Genomic DNA, 19,041 nt, shown 5'->3' with positions numbered 1-19,041 from the left:
TTAGATGTGAGCCATATGTTAGACCAGTCCGTGTCTTCTAAAATTCATCCCAGGTCCTCCTCCCACCTCTGAACGTAAGAGGGTCTATTAAGATTTGCTACTCCATATAATTGATTATAAAGTGATGAAATTGTACCTTTAGCAAATGGATTTTTGTACAGATTGATTCAAAAATGGATAATTGGGATAATGGTGTATCCCCCTTTAGGAATGGTGTATAGAAATTTTTGATTTGGAGATATCTAAATATCTCAGAGTTTGGTAGATCATATTTTTCTCTAAGCGATGGGAATGAAAGGAATGATTTAGATGCTATGAAGTCATTTAGTGTCTGAATGCCTGATGTTGTCCAAGCTTTAAAAGAATTTGGGTAGATCCATGCCGGATAAAAGGCCGGATTTCTGATAAAAGAAAGGAGAGGATTGTGTGGAGATTGTAACTGATATTTGGTTTTTAGTTTATCCCAGAGAGATAAGAAGTGTTTAGTTATGGGATTATGAATTTTAAAGCGGTCTTTAGGATCAAGCCATAATAAATTTGATATTAATAGAGGGTCATTTTCTGAAGCCTCTATAAATACCCATAATGGGATTTCCTGTTTTGCATGGTATTTGGACAGACTGGCCAAATGTGCTGCTCTGTAGTAGTTAGTAAAATTAGGGTATCCCAGGCCTCCTTTATTTTTGGGAAGATGTAGTGTGTGTATAGGTATACGTGGTTTAGAAGAGCCCCATATAAACGAAGTTGCTCTTTTTTGTACTATTCTCAAAAAATAGGAAGGAATTGGAATAGGGAGGACTCTGAATAGATAAAGCAATTTGGGTAGAATAGTCATTTTGATTGCATTAATCTTCCCTATCCAGGATAAAGGAAGTTGCGACCATTGTTTTATTAGATTTGTGATCTGTCTTAATACAGGAGGATAATTGGTTGAGAATAAGTCAGAATGAGATGCTGTTAAATGAATTCCAAGATATGGGATTGATTTTTCTGCCCATGTGAATGGGAGTGCAGCCCTAGCCGGGATCAATTCCATGTTTGTGAGTGAAATATTAAGCACTAGGCATTTCTTAGAATTAATCATAAGGCCGGATAGGGCTGCAAATCCATCAAGAGCTGGTATTAAGTTAGGACCAGTGACCTGTGGTGATGATAGAAAAAGTAATATATCGTCTGCAAATATACATAGTTTGTGTGTAATACCTCCTACTTCAATGCCAGTTATAGTTTGGTTTGTTCTGATGTATTGGGCCATGGGTTCGAGTATAAGGGCAAATAATAAGGGAGATAATGGGCAACCCTGTCGGGTACCTCTTTCGATATTAAAGGCTTCAGATTTGTATCCAGCATATTTTATATAGGCTTTGGGTTTATTATATAATGCTTTGATCCATGTTAAAAAGTGGGGTCCAAAACCCCATTTTTGTAATGATTATTGCACATATTGCCAGGATACTGTGTCAAATGCCCTCTTAATATCGAGAGATAGAAAACATAAAGGGATTTTCCGTTTTTTAGCAATATGTGCCAATAACACTGCCCTGCGTATATTATCGCCTGCCTGTCTATTTGGCATGAAGCCTACTTGATCTCTATGTATTAATTTTCCTATAATGCTATTGAGGCGTTTTGCTATTATTTTTGCTAATAATTTAATATCGAGGTTTAAGAGAGAGATAGGCCGATAATTCACACAGGAAGTATCATCAGAAAGGGGTTTTGGGATCATACAAACAATTGCCATTAGTGTTTCTTGCCGAAAAGAATGTCCATCTAGAAGTTTGTTAAAAGTTTCAGTGAGAATGGGAGAGAGTATTTCTGAGAATGTTTTATAGTATAAAGCCGAGTAGCCGCCTGGGCCTGGTCTTTTGTTAAGTTTTAGGTCTTTTATGGCGTTAGCAACTTCATCTATAGTTATAGGCTCATCCAAACTGCTTTTTTGATTCTGAGATAACTCAGGTAAGGTTATTTTTGAGAAGAAGGATTCAGCCTCTGTAGGATTAAATTCATTGTTTGTCTTGTATAAAGTTGCGAGATGTGAGTGAAATTTATGGACTATTTTAACTGGATTACAAGTGTAAACATTTTTTGATAATTTCAAACGTATTGGTTTCAAAGATTTGTTAGTTGAATTTAATGCCCGAGCCAAATATGTACCTGGTTTGTTTGTATTCATGTACAAATTGTGTTTGGAGCGTTTGAGGGATTTATCAACTGACTCAGTGAGAAATAGATCGTATTCCAATCTAGATTTTTCCAGACGAGATTTTGTACTCTGAGATGGATTATCTTGAAATGATATGTAGGCTGCATTAAAATTGAGTTCTAGTTTTTTTGCTAGATTTTTGCGTTCCCGTTTAAATAGTGCCATTTGTCTTTGTATTGTACCATGCAAGACAGGCTTATGAGCTTCCCACAGTGTTATTGGGGAGATGTCTGTTGTATTATTAATTGATATGTATTCCTTTAAAGCTTGTTCAATGGCCATCTGATGTAGTGGGTGTTTGAGCATTATGTCCGGTAAGTACCACGTTGGGTCATGCGCTTTTGGTATGGCTGAGGCTATAGTAGTGTATACTGCCTTATGGTCAGACCACGGAATCGGAATTATATCTGATGCAATAATTTCTGGTATCATTCCTATTGTTAGAAAAATATGATCTATTCTGGTGAAAGTTTGATGAGGGTGCGAGAAATAAGTGAATTTCTTTTTCATTGGGTTACTTTCTCTCCACGAATCTACCAGATTGTATTTGGAAAGAAGTTGAGAAAAAGGTAATCTAGAGGTTATTTTGGATGGTGTAAAAGGTGATTTATCTAGAAATGGGAGGAGGACCTGGTTCGAATCCCCACACATTATCACTGTTCCTATTTTGTGTGTATTAATCACTTGTAATATATGTGAGAGGAATGGTGTAGGTTGTTTGTTAGGAGCGTAGTAGGAAATCACCGTGATTGCTGTATCCATTATATAACCCATGAGTATCAGGTATCTACCTTCTGGGTCTTTAATTTCTGATGATAAGGTGAATGGTGTGGATCGGTGAAATGCAATTAGAGTTCCCCTTTGCTTGGTACAGGCAGAAGCCATGTAAATTTGTTGATAAAAAGGAGAAATATATTTTGGAGTAGAATCTTTGGTGAAGTGCGTTTCTTGGAGGCATACTATGTGAGCCTTCTTGTTATGGAAAGTACGGAAGGCTTTGGTCCTTTTTTGAGGGACATTTATTCCCTGAACATTCAGGGAAAGTATATTCAGTGGTGCCATGGCAATAGATCAAATAGTTTTGACTTACTTTTTGTTATGCAGAGCTGACTGCGCAGATCAACCTGTGTGGACTGAAGAGATGAATAGATAGAAAAGAAACCAGTGAATTCTGGAGTAAAGAGTAAACAAAAAACATATGAGATTAGATGATACATTGTATAAATAATTTTTTGCAAGTAATCACAATTTACCCGTGAAAGAGAATAAATATCTCTCTCAGGGGAATAAGTGCCTTCGTCACACTCCCACATAATATGGTTGGGAGAATGAGGAGGGCTAATGGGGGTACACGGATCTTCCGCTTACAGGAGAGAAGTGCTATGTCAAAAGACATCAAAATGATGTTTCATTAATTGGAGTGCAGAATATAGTTTTTGTTGAAATTATTTATTCCAGGGTGGTTGTATATGGTTAGTCTTGCCCTAGGCTAAATAATTCAGTTAGAAAGGTACTGTTAATAACTTTGGTATTGATGAAGATAGTTTGAATTATTTTGGGATTTTAACCCTTTTAGAGTAAACAATTACATATTTTATTCATATGTAACTGTTTAGATATGTTAACTCATAAAATTGAGGTTGTATTGCTTCAGATTAGAATAAACAAAAACATAATTCTAGGAACTAGTTAGGTAATAATATATTTGTTTTAAGAAAAGAAAGAAAAAGCTTCCGTTACTTCTGGATTATTGAACATATTTGTCCTAAAAAGTAATAAATCTATTGTTATTACCTGATAATATATAACTGAACAAGAATTTCCTTATTTCACTTATATATTCTAAGGCTATATGAATCAGAAGTAATAAGAAATATAACTGGAATGTAACATGATCCCACACAGTGTGTGACTATCAGAATGCAGTTACATTCAGTTATAAATATAGGTTTTTTATAGAGAACCATCTCTTAGTATAATAAATGAAGAGATATCAGGAATTAGGATGTCAGTCCATTGAATCTTCTTGGTCCATGGATGATGTGGCATAACGGCCTCTTTTGTGAGAATGATGATTCCCATTTTGTTCTGAAATTTTCTGGGTGCTGCCTGAAGGTGAAGATGATGCCATTCTTCTGCGTGTGGGAGTGTTGCTGCTTGTGGGTTCTGTCAGATTTAATTTTAAAAGGGTTTGTTGTAGTTCATCTGCTGATCTGCTTCTGTAAATTGTACCTTGGTAGTTAAATCTGACTGAAAAGGGGAAGCCCCATTGATACATAATGTTGTGGCATTGCAGTTCCATTAGTTGGGGTTTCATGGATCGTCTTTTAGTAATAGTAAGTTGGAATAGGTCAGCAAAAATTTGATAATTGTGTCCTTGAAAATTAAGTTCCTTTTTTTTTCTTGCAGCAATTAGTATTTGTTCTTTCGTTCTGTAATAATGAAATTTTGTGATTATATCACGTGGGGGTCCATCTTTCTTTTTGGCTGTGAGGGCTCTGTGTACTCTGTCCAGTTCTAAACGTTCAATAGGGATATCTGGCTTTAGTTCTTGTAATAGAGCAGTAATAGTAGATTGCAGGTCTGTCACAGTTTCAGGTATTCCCCTTATGCGCAAGTTTGAACGTCTGGCTCTATTTTCGTAATCTTCGAGCTTAGTTTGAAGTATTAAATTCTCTTTTTTTAATTGTTCCAATTCTGTTATATTTTCTTGGGTTGTAATTTCAATTTCATCCATTTTTATTTCTAAGGCTGCGGTGCGGTTTCCCAGCTCTCTTATTTCTTTGGTTAGGCTTTTTGTTATTTGGTCTGAGGTTTGTTTTAAAGCCTTATGAAGCATCTTTTCAAATTGTAATAATATTACTGGGAATACTGAGGAGGCTTGTGGAGAAGTTTGTGAGAGGATTTGTTCTGTATCTGACTCAAATGGAGAGTCTTGCTGTGACATTTTCTGTCTGTGAGAGCGCCCTGATGCTGTATCTTGTGAGGTGACTGGAGCTGCTTCAGCTGCAGTGAGTGCCTGTGAGCTCTTTGTGAGGTGATTTTTATTTCTGCCACGGTTTCCTCCCAGTACCATATTTCCTGCCCAAACTTTCACAGTTTGTTCCCTGGGGCAAAAAGGTTCAAATGGATACCTTTTGAGCCTGCAGGCTCCGCTTTGTCCTTCTCTTCTCTCCTCAGCGGTGTGGAGCTCTAACAATGCATGTCTGCTCTGCTAGGCTCCGCCTCCTGCCCCCCACAGTGTAAAAAATTTCAAGATGTCAAAAGAAGATTGCAAACCCTGCAACTATCATACTCAATGTTATTGATGAGCTCGATGTTCAGGTCCAACATGAGTTTGATTCGAACATCAGGTGTTCGCCTGTTTGCCAAAGAACGAACATTATGGGGCATTCACGGGAAATTCGAGGGCCCGCAGAATGCCCCATAATGCACTGCGAGATCGCAGTGCATTGCTGTATAATGATTAGCCAAAGCATGCATCTGACCTGCATGCTTTGGCCAATCACAGCGCCCTCTGCTAAGAGACCCATAATTGGCCAAAGGCAGGGTGCCTTTGGCCAGTCATAGCTCAGGGGGACTAAGTCCAAGCCCCACACTATAAAAGGCTGCCTACACGGCAGCCCTGTGTAGTGTTGTTGGCGTGGAGGGAGAGATAGTGCGATTTAGATTAACCGCTTAATAACCGGCCTATAGCCAAATGACGGCTACAGGGCGGTTTGTTATCTCTGGGAGGACGTCCAGGGACGTCCTCCCGGAGAATCGTTCCCGCGCGCCCCCTGGGGCGCGCACACGGGAACATCCGTGCTCGTCGGGTTCACGGGACCCGGCGCTACACGGATCGCGGTAAAGGGCCAATGACAGCGGCCCTTTACCACGTGATCACTCCGTCCAATGACGGAGCGATCACAAATATCAACAAAAGAACTCAAACAGGGTCATGACAAGTTCACTGCTCTCCTCTCCTCACACCGATGCAGTGTGAGAGGAGAGGAGAGCAGATCGTGTGCTAAGTGTGAGTTGTGACATTGTAGCAGTGCCCAACAGTGCTCAGCAGTGCCCAGCAGTGCCCCAATAGTGCCATAACAGTTCCATCTGTCACTATCTGTCACTATCTGTCACCTGTGCCACCAGTGCCAACTCTGTGCCACACCAGTGCCACACCAGTGCCACCTCTGTGCCACACCAGTGCCACCAGAGCCACACCAGTACCACCAGAGCCACTACAGTGCACACCAGTGCCACCTGTGCCCATCAGTACCACCTGTGCCCATCAGTGCCACCTGTGCCCACCAGTGCCACCTGTGCTGCCTGTGTGCTAATCAGTGCCACCAGTGCCGCCAGTGCCCGCCTGTGCCCACCAGTGCCGCCTGTGCCCACCAGTGCCGCCTGTGCCGCCTGTGTGCTAATCAGTGCCACCAGAGCCACACCAGTGCCACTACAGTGCACACCAGTGCCACCTGTGCCCATCAGTGCCACCTGTGCCCATCAGTGCCACCTGCGCCACTGCAGTGCCACATCAGTGCCATCTGTGCCCACCAGCACCAGTGCCGCCTGTGCCCACCAGTGCCGCCTGTACCCATCAGTGCCTCCTGTGCCCACCAGTGCCGCCTGTGCCACCTGTGCCAACCAGTGCCACCTGTGCCCACCAGTGCCACCACAGTGCTCTGCAGTGCAGCCTCATCAGCCACCAGTATGGCAAAAAAATATTTTACTACGGAGGAGGCCTACCAGCGTCTAAGCATGACCGATGAGAGCAGCGGGGGAGCTCTCTGGGTCTCAGTCCGATTCCGATTCCGATTCGACCTATGAACCTGTGATAAGCAGCGGTTCTGATACAGAATCTGAAGAGGAATGTGTGCCCGTGAAAAGAAGGCGTTCTGGCGTGGAACAGCAGCCTACTACCAGCAGCACAGGGCCGTCCACCTCGAGAGCAGGGCCGTCCACCTCGAGAGCAGGGCCGTCCACCTCGAGAGCAGGGCCACTACAAAAAAGGCCAGGCACCAGTAGGGTGTCATCTCAGCCCCAAAGGGATAGGGGCCATGCCAGCCTTCCCTATGCCCTTCAAAACCTCCTGTGGCTTCCCCCTAATTCCGGAGCAGCAAATATCCCCCCTTTCTCCACTCAGCCAGGTGTCCAGGTGAACACACATGATTTTGACATGATTGATTTTTTCCACTTGGTTTTCACTGAAGACTTACTATCGTCCATTGTGGCCCAGTGCAACCTCTACGCACAGCAGCACATAGTAAGCAACCCTGGCTCTAGTTACGCCCATCCCTTTGAGTGGGGAGAACTAACCGTAGAGGAATTCAAAATTTTCTTAGGCCTAACGTTTACTATGGGACTCACAAAAAAAAACAATTGTACTCCTATTGGTCTACCAAACCCATCCACCACATGCCACTCTTCTCATCCCTTATGCCAAGATCCAGATACCTAATGATCATGCGGTTCCTTCATTATAATGACAACACCCAGTGCCCTCCCCAAAATGACCCAGCTTTTGACAAACTATTTAAAATTCGGCCACTCCTAAATTATTTCTCTGAAAAATTTCCCCAGTTATACACCCCCGAACAGAATATTTCCGTGGATGAGTCCCTTGTAAAATTCTCCGGCAGGCTCGGCATTAAACAGTTCATCCCCAGCAAAAGGGCCCGATATGGGTAAAAGTGTACAAACTTTGCGACCGAGCCACTGGGTACATCTACGCCTTCCGAGTGTACGAAGGGAAGGACTCCCAACTTCATCCCCTTGAATGCCCAGAGTACATTGGAGCCAGCGGAAGAGTGGTCTGGGATCTTGTCTATCCACTGCTTGGAAAGGGATACCATCTTTATGTGGATAATTTTTATACCAGCTTGCCCCTCTTCCGCAATCTTCACCGGAGAGACACCCCAGCATGTGGTACAGTAAGAGCCAATAGAAAGGGCTTCCCGCAAAAACTGGTCAATGAAAGGCTACGCCGAGGGGAGCTGGCATCTTTGCTGAACCAGGAGTTATTGGCTGTCAAGTGGAGGGACAGACGAAACGTCCACATGCTGACGACAATCCATAATGACACCTACGTGGAAGTCCCAAGAAGAAACGGCCCAGTCCAGAAACCAGCTTGCATTTATGATTATAATCTGTTTATGGGGGGAGTGGACTTCAACGATCAGATGATTGAACCCTACCTTCCCACAAGAAAATCCCGCCACTGGTATAAAAAAAGTGTCCATTTATTTTTTCAGTTTGGCCATGTATAACACTTATGTTATTTACCAAAAATCCACAGAGAACCCCGTATCCTATCTCCACTACCAAGAAGAAGTTATTTCTGTCCTTTTGTACCCTGAAAGCCCACCAGAAACTATTCGCTCTGATTCCGTGAGCAGACTTCACGAGCGCCACTTTCCTGACAAAATCCCCCCCCATGAAACATGCCGCAGACGTCAAAAGAAATGCCGGGTGTGCTCCAGTGGAGGAATTAGAAGAGACACCACGTATTATTGTCCCGATTGTCCCTCCCAAGCAGGCCTCTGTATAGTTGGATGTTTCCGCCGTTACCATACTTCTCTACATTATTACGGAAGTATGGTAAACGTAATTCTAATTTCCTGTCATTTTCCTCCACACCCCTTATGCCACTGCACTGAAATGTACATACCTCTGCCTTCTCCAGAACCGACCCTGGCCTGTTATACGACCAAGCTTCTGCCTAACGCTAAACATACTTCTGTCTTCTCCGGAACTGACCCTGGCCTGTTATACGACCATGCTTCTGCCCAACGTTAAACTGTACCTACCTCTGCCTGCTCTGGAACTGACCCTGGACTGTTATATAACCACGCTTCTGCCGAACGCTAAACTGTACCTACCTCTGCCTGCTCTGGAACAGACCCTGGACTGTTTGACCACGTTTTTTGCCTGCCTCTTGGATTGATCTTTTACCCTGCTGTGCTAGTGGGAACACAGGGGTCTCACATATGTGAGGGGCTCCAGAAATGTTTTTCTGGATGAAGAAAACTGATTTTTTAGTTTTCTCATTACCGGATTAGGGTCTGGAGACTCGGAGGCTTCAAAGAGATTTGGGTGGGAGAAGCCTCTACCCCTGTCCCCATTCTTTCCTGGCCTGCTACTTGGATCGTGTTCCTGCTTACTACCAGGACCAATATTTTGGCACTGCTGGCAACGTCTCTACCTGCACTGACCCTGGACTGTATATGGACAGTATCCCTGCCTGTACTGACTATGGACAATATTCCTGCCTGCTGCCTGGACAACTCCATTCACTGTCGCTGACCATGTCCCTGCCTGCTGCCTGGATCAGGGCTCTCCTCCTGTGGACAATTGCACTACTAAAATCACAGGTAATCTTTTGTTTACCATTTACTCAGCAGAATGTATTTTAGGGTGTAATTCTTGGTATGTACATGCTGTGTTAGAAATATGAAGGGCCTTCAAAAATGTGATAGATTGTAAGGAAATTGGATGTGTAATTTATGTCCCTAGAACACCTGATGGTGCTTCTTGGATGTTGGGCCTCTATGTGGCCAGGCTGTGTAAAAGTCTCAAACATGTGGTATCGCCATGCTCAGGAGGAGTAGCAGAATACATTTTGGGGTGTCATTTTTGCTATGTACATGCTATGTGTTGGAAATATCTTATAAATGGACAACTTTGTGTAAAAAAAAATGCGTTTTCATTTTTTTTCCACATTTTCCAAAAACTTCTGGAAAAAAATGAACCATTCCAAAGACTCATTATGCCTCATAGATTATACGTTGGGGTGTTTGCTTTCCAAAATGGGGTCACTTTGTGGGTGTTTCCATTGTCCTGGTGCTCCAGGGCCTTCAAAAGTGTAATAGGTGGTTGAGAGATTAGATGTGTAATTTATGCTTCTAGAACGCATGAAGTTGCTACTTCAATGTTGGGACTCTGTATGTGGCCAGGCTGTGTAAAAGTCTCACACATGTGGTATCGCCATACTCAGGAGGAGTAGCAGAATACATTTTGTGGTGTCATTTGTGGTCTGTACATGCCATGTGAGAAAAATAACCTGTTATAATGACAATTTGGAGTGAAAAAAAATAAAAAAAATCTTCATTTTGCAAAGAATTGTGGGAAACAATGACAACTTCAAAAAACTAAATGTGCCTTGTACTAACTACCTTGGAATGTCTACTTTCCAAAAAGGGGTCATTTGGGGGGTATTTGTACTTTACTGGCTTGTTAGGGTCTCAAGAAATGAGATAGGCTGTCAGTACATCAGGTGTGATCAAAATGATAAATTTTTAGTGAGTGGCACCATGGCTTGTAGACCCTATAACTTTCACACAGACTAAATAATACCCACTAATTTGGGTTATTTTTACCAAAGATATGTAGCAGTATTTTTGGCCAAATTCATGAAGAAAAATTACTTATTTGCAAAAAATTTTAATAGAAATGAAGAAAAATGCATTTTTTTACAAAATTTCCGGTCTTTTTTCATTTATAGCACAAAAAATAAAAAACCCAGAGGTGATCAAATACCACTAAAAGAAATCTCTATTTGTGTGAAAAAAAGGACGAAAATTTCATATGGGTACAGTGTTGCATGACTGAGTAATTGTCATTCAAATTGTGAGAGCACTGAAAGCTGAAAATTGGTCTGGTTATTAAGGGGGTTTAAGTGCCCAGTGGTCAAGTGGTTAAGCAGGCAGGTTATTCAGTTAGTGGCAGTGTATTTGATATAATTTATATATATATATATATATATATATATATATATATATATATATATATATATATATATATATATACACACACAGTATCTCACAAAAGTGAGTACACCCCTCACATTTTTGTAAACATTTTATTATATGTTTTCATGTGACAACACTGAAAAAATGACACTTAGCTATAATGTAAAGTAGTGAGTGTACAGCTTGTATAACAGTGTAAGTTTGCTGTCCCCTCAAAATAACTCAACACACAGCCATTGATGTCTAAACAGCTGGCAACAAAAGTGAGTACACCCCTAAGTGAAAATGTCCAAATTTGGAAAAAATTCCCATTTTCCCTTACCGGGGTCATGTGACTCGTTAGTGTTACAAGGTCTCAGGTGTGAATGGGGAGCAGGTGTGTTAAATTTGTTTTTATCTCTCTCTCTCACTCTCTCACACTGGTCACTGGAAGTTCAACATAGCACCTCATTGCAAAGAACTCTCTGAGCATCTGAAAAAAAGAATTGTTGCTCTACATAAAGTTGGCCTAGGCTATAAGATTACCAAGACCCTGAAACTGATCTGCAGCACGGTGGCCAAGACCATACAGTGGTTTAACAGGACATGGTTGACCAAAGAAGTTGAGTGCACATGCTCAGCATCACATTTAGAGGTTGTCTTTGGGAAATAGACGTATGAGTGCTGCCAGCATTGCTGCAGAGGTTGAAGGGGTGGGGGGTCAGTTTGTCAGTGCTCAGCCCATACATCGCACACTGCATCAAATTGATCTGCATGACTGTTGTCGCAGAAAGTAGCCTCTTCTAAAGATGATGCACAAGAGAGCCCACAAACAGTTTGCTGAAGACAAACAGACTAAGGACATGGATTACTGGAACCATGTCCTGTGGTCTGATGAGACCAATATAAACTTTTTTGGTTCAGATGGTGTCAAGCGTGTGTGGTGGAAACCAGGTGAGGAGTACAAAGACAAGTGTGTCTTGCCTACACTCAAGTATGGTGGTGGCAGTGTCATAGTCTGGGGCTGCATGACTGCTGCTGGCACTGGGGAGTTATAGTTCATTGAGGGAACCATGAATGCCAACATGTACTGTGACATACTGAAGCAGAGCATGATCATCTCTCTGTGGAGACTGGGCCGCAGGGCAGTATTCCAACATGATAACGACCCCAAACACACCTCCAAGACAACCACTGCCTTGTTAAAGAAGCTGAGGGTAAAGGTGATAGACTGGCCAAGCATGTCTCCAAAAGTGAGTACACCCCTAAGTGAAAATGTCAAAATTGGGCCCAAAGTGTCAATATTTTGTGTGACCATCATTTTCCAGTACTGCCTTAACCCTCTTGGGCATGGAGTTCACCAAAGATTCACAGGTTGCCACTGGAGTCCTCTTCCACTCCTCCATGATTACATCACGGTGCTGGTGGATGTTAGAGACCCTGCGCTCCTCCACCTTCTGTTTGAGGATGCCCCACGGATGCTCAATAGGGTTTAGGTCTGGAGACATGCTTGGCCAGTTCATTACCTATACCCTCAGCTTCTTTAGCAAGGCAGTGGTCATCTTGGAGGTGTGTTTGGGGTCGTTAGGTTGGAATACTGCCCGGCGGCCCAGTCTCTGAAGGGAAGATCATGACCTGCTTCAGTATGTCACAGTACATGTTGGTATTCATGGTTCCCTCAATGAACTGTAGCTCCCCAGTGCCGACAGCACTTATGCAGCCCCAGACCATGACACTCCCACCAGCATGCTTGACTGTAGGCAAGACACACTTTGTGTATATATATATATTATATATACTCTGAAGCATATCCATATCCAGTCAGTGTAGCAGCCTATATCTACAGTGCATTCCGCGGTGTACTGTTTCTAATCTACTTCAGGCAGTGTATTTGATATATATATAAAAATATATTTATGGTCGTGGCCCTAAGACCGAGATAAATGTGGATCACATAAACACGCGACAAGACTTACAACATAAATAGACCTGAGGTGTGGCTTTTGGTCATCTGGTAGGTATGGCAAGAAAAGGGGCTATACCCAAGATAAGTAATGGATGATTGTGGAGGAGAATTTGCTGAGAAGTGCTGTAAAAAGGGGAATGGGAGGGAGGGTATCGTGCACTGGAACTGACAAAGAGGAAGGGGAAGTGGTCAGCTTAAATACCCTCCGGGCCCCTCCCATAAACTCAGGCCAGCATACTGGCCTTCTAATTTATGGTTGAGGCCCTAAGACCGAGATAAATGTGGATCACATAAACACGTGACAAGACTTACAACATAAATAGACCTGAGGTGTGGCTTTTGGTCATCTGGTAGGTAAGGGGCCAAAAATAACCAGGTAGGGAAGTATCTTTATTGCCTCTAACCTCATTGAGTGAGCTTGGAGAAAGGGCCATCTTGAGGGTTTGGAATATATATCTGGCGAAGCAGGCAGACTTTCACCTGCCTAGCTTCTTGGTCACATGGTCTGGTACTCTGTGCTGAGATGTGGCTGAGGCTGCACTGATCCAAAGAATACCACCCGGAGTCTAGGCCTAAGTTGACCAGTAGGACCCTAACATGGTTAATAAACTGACTGCCACTCAGGGGTTGACCGGAAAAGGCAGTAACGGGCTGGAGACTGGCTGGCTGGGTAGGTGAAAGAGCAGACGGTCAAAAGATCGTTGCTGGGCACCAGGCGTTGCTGGTTTGAAAGAAGTTTATATCCACTCCGGGTCCGGTTTGTTGTGTTTTGGAGACTGTAAGATAAAGGACATACCGGCCAGGTACAGCCTGATAGGGGTATGAGGGAGAGCCAGCTGTGTGTGGCAATAATATAGAAAGGCTAGGACATGAGTGACATCATCTACTGTGGTCCACGACAATTGGCAAGGAACCTACGGTAGGTGTTCCAGGCCATGCGATAAGCCTTTAGTGTGTTGCTAAACAGTGAGTGGTTGATGAGTCGGGTTGCATTGGCAAGGTGTGGCTTCAATCCATTGTTAGTTGGGACTAAGGTGGGATAGGAGTGGATGATGGGTCGGCTCCGGGTTCCTGCTGGAAGAATGAGACAAAATTGGAGCGGGACAGTGCATCGGCTGCAGTATTGCACTTGCCAGGGATATGCTCACAGTAACTGTTAAATTTGGTGATGTAGTGACAATTGCAGCAGACTGCACAGGAAGGACATAACGGGGAGCGACTTGGATCTACCCTTATTAATGATGTCGGCTGTAGCCTGGCTGTCAGTGGTGAAGAGCTCTGTCTGATCTGTCCACGTGTGGCCCCAGACTTGGGCTGCTGCCACGATGGGGTACAGCTCGAACAATGACGAAGATCGAGAGAAACCAGGAATCAGGCAGATTTCCGGGAGCCAAGGTCTGGTGAACCAGTGATGGCCAAAAATTGCAGCAAAGCTGGTGGAGGCTGCAGCATCTGTGATTACCTGGGGCGACTGAGCTGATACTGAGGGAAAAACATTGATATGTCATTCCAGTTGAAGAGGAACTCATCCCACATAGCCAAGTCTGCTATTGCTGCTGGGTCTAGTCTGAGGACTTGGTCGGGTCCTGCACTCGGGCAAGAAAGACTAAGAGCCTTGAGATGAACGACCGCCCCTGAGGAATTGTTCTCATAGCGAAATTGAGCATCCCTATCAAGGACTGCAGCTGTCTTTTAGTACATTCCTGTGACCGGGTAAACTCCTGAATGACCAACCTAACACAAGCTAATTTGTCAGAAGGCAGGCTAGGCTGCATGGCGTGCGTATCCAGGACGATGCCTGAGAAACTTGTTGAAATGTGTTGGGCCTTCCACTATGTGTTCATTGAGATTGTTGAAGACCTCTCTTAGCTTGTCTAGATCTACCGGGGGGTATGTCTAGGTGTTTGATGAGCAGAAAATCATCCAGATAATGGATAACCCTGTGACACTGGGCCTGGTGTGACAGGTTCAAGTGAGGGATTGGGCGAAAACGTCAGCTTTGTGGGCGAAGTGGCGACAAAAGAGTTCCGTGTCTGTGAGGCTCCAGTCAGAGCTTATCTGGAACTGGGCAAGTCTTGCTGCTGCTTTGGCTGAAAACGACCGATGGTCGTAGAAGGCAAAACCTCCATATTTGTAAGCAAGATCTGTCACTGCATGAAGGTATAAGTCCAGCTCCTCCCTCCTGCTGAGGGTGGCTGAACAAAGTACATCTCTGAACATCCCGAAGCCAGGGCGAACTCAGTGGCTGACACCTTAAGACTGAGGTTGGGGTCTCTCGACTTGACAAACACTGAGACATCTCCCCCAGGCGTATGATTTGTTGTCAACTAATTCATGGACTGAGATGAGCAGGGATGCCAATTGGTGTTTTTACCCTCCAATATATCCTCTTCAATGCTGGTCGGGACAAGATGAACGGGGAGGATGATAGGTGCAGAGCCTGGTGTACCTGCAGAAGGAGAAGCTGTCATCGGGACCATGACCAGGTCAGGGAGGGCCATGGGTGGGGAAATTTCAAAGGTGTGACTCTGGTCTGGACGTCCGAACTGTTGCGGCTAAGGGGAGACCAAAGAGTGCAGCTGGGCCACGTGGATGGATTGTAGGGATGCCTGTTGGGCCCAGCTGCAGCTGGAGGCGGGAAGAGGAGCCTGAAAAGCTCTGCCTTCCCGGCCGTAGCAGGAAAGGGAATATCCCTGCGACTCAGCTATGAGTTTGGGGATGTTCTTGTCCCCTGAGGGACTGCAGGCAGCCGCGCTCTGAGCCTCTTGGGGGGGTAACAGAGGGGTGGGTATGAAGTCCTCACTGCCAGAAGACAAAAGGGGGCTGGGTGCTCATATTTAAGAGGAGTCATAGCCATAGGATAGAAAGCGGAATGGTAAAGAGAAAACTCAGAGAGGAGGAAAAAGGAAGAAGTACAGAAAAAGGAATGATAGGCATAGACAGGAGCTGACAGAGTTCTGTTGTGCAGAACGTATGTAGAGTGGAAATTTAGAAAACTCAGAGAGTGCGTGGCGACCGAGGTGGGCCAGGAGGTGACTGGCCAGATAACCGATAGCTCGGGTGCCTGTCTGTGGCAAGCACAAACCTGAAGACCAGAACCCCAGGGTGTACTGGGGTGAGAAGTAGAAGTCTGGTACGGCCTACGTAGGAATGTTGCGGTCTGTAGGGGGTGACGTGTGCTCGGCCTGCTAACACTTGCACTGCCAACAAGTCTACTGTTAAGCGACCTTGTCTGCGAGGTGAAGGGTCGCCCTTTGAAAACAGAGTGTCATGTATAGACATATGTGGCAGAACTAACGCCTGGAGATCACGTCCAATGATGTATGTGAAGTAACGGTATAGTGAAAGGGTGCTGCAGAATGATGTGATAGAAAAGCTCATGAACTAGGCCCTGACTGACGCTCTAGTAGCAAGGTCCTGGTTATGATCGAAACTCGGTCGACCGGGAACACCTGCAGTAGGGGTGACATGAGTGCAACAAGATTTCTTTACTTTTTTTTTTTTTTTCTTTCTTATGTGTCCCCCTTGTATGCGACTGGCCCTGGTGAAGATGCAAACATAGCATTTTTTTTTTTTTTTACCTGGGAAATAACGTCCAACCTGGTACAGGATGGAACCTGAACTCGACTGACCTGAGGGAGAAAAGACAGACGAAAATGATGAGTGGCTCATATGAATGCCACTGGAGACGAGTGACCGATAAATGCCACTAAAAAATGAAGTGGGCTGTATGAGCACCACTGAGTGTGCTTGCAGCGATTGCAATGAGTATATGTTGAGATGCATGTTTGCAGCGATTGCAAATGGGTATATGCTGAGATGCGTGTTTTTGCAGCGATTGCAAGGAGTATATACTGAGATGCGTGTTTTGCAGTGATTGCAAAAATGGTTAAATGCTGAGATGCGTGTTTTGCAGCTATTGCAAGTGGGTAAACACTAAGATGCGTGTATTTGCAAGGAGTTTATACTGAGATGCATGTTTTGCAGTGATTGCAAACGGGTAAATGGTAAGATGCATGTATTTGTAGCAATTGCAAGGAGTTTGTACTGAGATGCATATTTTACAGAGATTGCAAAATGGGTATATGCTGAGATGCGTGTTTCTTGCAGCGATTGCAAGGAGTTATGGTGAGATGCGTGTCTTGCAGCGATTGCAAGGAGTTTATACTGAGATGCGTATCTTGAAGTGATTGCAAGAAAAGGTCACCTACTGATAGGCGAAAAAGAAAAAGGATAGTAGAATTGTACATGTAGGAACGAACTGCGAAGTAGCATACCTAACGAATTGTAGGTTTATATAGGAACCGCTATGAATTGGTGTGTGGGATACCCGTTATGTGAACCGTTGTGCCGCTGGAGCGACTAGGTTTGGAATGGACTGTGACGCATGTAGCTGCCGCTGCGACCCGAATCGGTCAGTAGAAATAATATGAATAACGAATTGTAGGGTATGGTAAGAACCTCTACGAATCAATGTTTGGGACACGACCAACGCGAACCGTTGTGCCGCCAAGGCGACTAGGCTCGAATTGGAGTGATGCGTATGGCATGAAAGTGATATGAATCAGTGAGTAACATGACATAACAATGAATCGTTTGTAGGGTACGAGAGTGAGTGATATGAATTGGCGCAGGATGTATCTGATGCGACCGTTGTGCCACTGACTCGACTAGGTACGAATCAGACTGTGGTAGGTAATGCAACATATCTGATATGAATTGGTAGTAGGGTAAAATAAATTGGTTGAAAAGTATGAAGTGGAAGGGCAGGAGGCGGAGCCTAGCAGAGCAGACATGCATTGTTAGAGCTCCACACCGCTGAGGAGAGAAGAGAAGGACAAAGCGGAGCCTGCAGGCTCAAAAGGTATCCATTTGAACCTTTTTGCCCCAGGGAACAAACTGTGAAAGTTTGGGCAGGAAATATGGTACTGGGAGGAAACCGTGGCAGAAATAAAAATCACCTCACAAAGAGCTCACAGGCACTCACTGCAGCTGAAGCAGCTCCAGTCACCTCACAAGATACAGCATCAGGGCGCTCTCACAGACAGAAAATGTCACAGCAAGACTCTCCATTTGAGTCAGATACAGAACAAATCCTCTCACAAACTTCTCCACAAGCCTCCTCAGTATCCCCAGAAATATTATTACAATTTGAAAAGATGCTTCATAAGGCTTTAAAACAAACCTCAGACCAAATAACAAAAAGCCTAACCAAAGAAATAAGAGAGCTGGGAAACCGCACCGCAGCCTTAGAAATAAAAATGGATGAAATTGAAATTACAACCCAAGAAAATATAACAGAATTGGAACAATTAAAAAAAGAGAATTTAATACTTCAAACTAAGCTCGAAGATTACGAAAATAGAGCCAGACGTTCAAACTTGCGCATAAGGGGAATACCTGAAACTGTGACAGACCTGCAATCTACTATTACTGCTCTATTACAAGAACTAAAGCCAGATATCCCTATTGAACGTTTAGAACTGGACAGAGTACACAGAGCCCTCACAGCCAAAAAGAAAGATGGACCCCCACGTGATATAATCACAAAATGTCATTATTACAGAACGAAAGAACAAATACTAATTGCTGCAAGAGAAAAAAAGGAACTTAATTTTCAAGGACACAATTATCAAATTTTTGCTGACCTATCCCAACTTACTATTACTAAAAGACGATCCATGAAACCCCAACTAATGGAACTGCAACGCCACAACATTATGTATCAATGGGGCTTCCCCTTTTCAGTCAGATTTAACTACCAAGGTACAATTTACAGAAGCAGATCAGCAGATGAACTACAACAAACCCTTTTAAAATTAAATCTGACAGAACCCACAAACAGCAACTCTCCCACACGCAGAAGAATGGCGTCATCTTCACCTTCAGGCAGCACCCAGAAAATTTCAGAACAAAATGGGAATCATCATTCTCACAAAAGAGGCCGTTATGCCACATCATCCATGGACCAAGAAGATTCAATGGACTGACATCCTAATTCCTGATATCTCTTCATTTATTATACTAAGAGATGGTTCTCTATAAAAAAACCTATATTTATAACTGAATGTAACTGCATTCTGATAGTCACACACTGTGTGGGATCATGTTACATTCCAGTTATATTTCTTATTACTTCTGATTCATATAGCCTTAGA

Source organism: Aquarana catesbeiana, linkage group LG01 (genome assembly GCF_042186555.1).
Source record: "Aquarana catesbeiana isolate 2022-GZ linkage group LG01, ASM4218655v1, whole genome shotgun sequence".
Classification (NCBI taxonomy): domain Eukaryota; kingdom Metazoa; phylum Chordata; class Amphibia; order Anura; family Ranidae; genus Aquarana; species Aquarana catesbeiana.
This window is presented reverse-complemented; position numbering follows the sequence as displayed.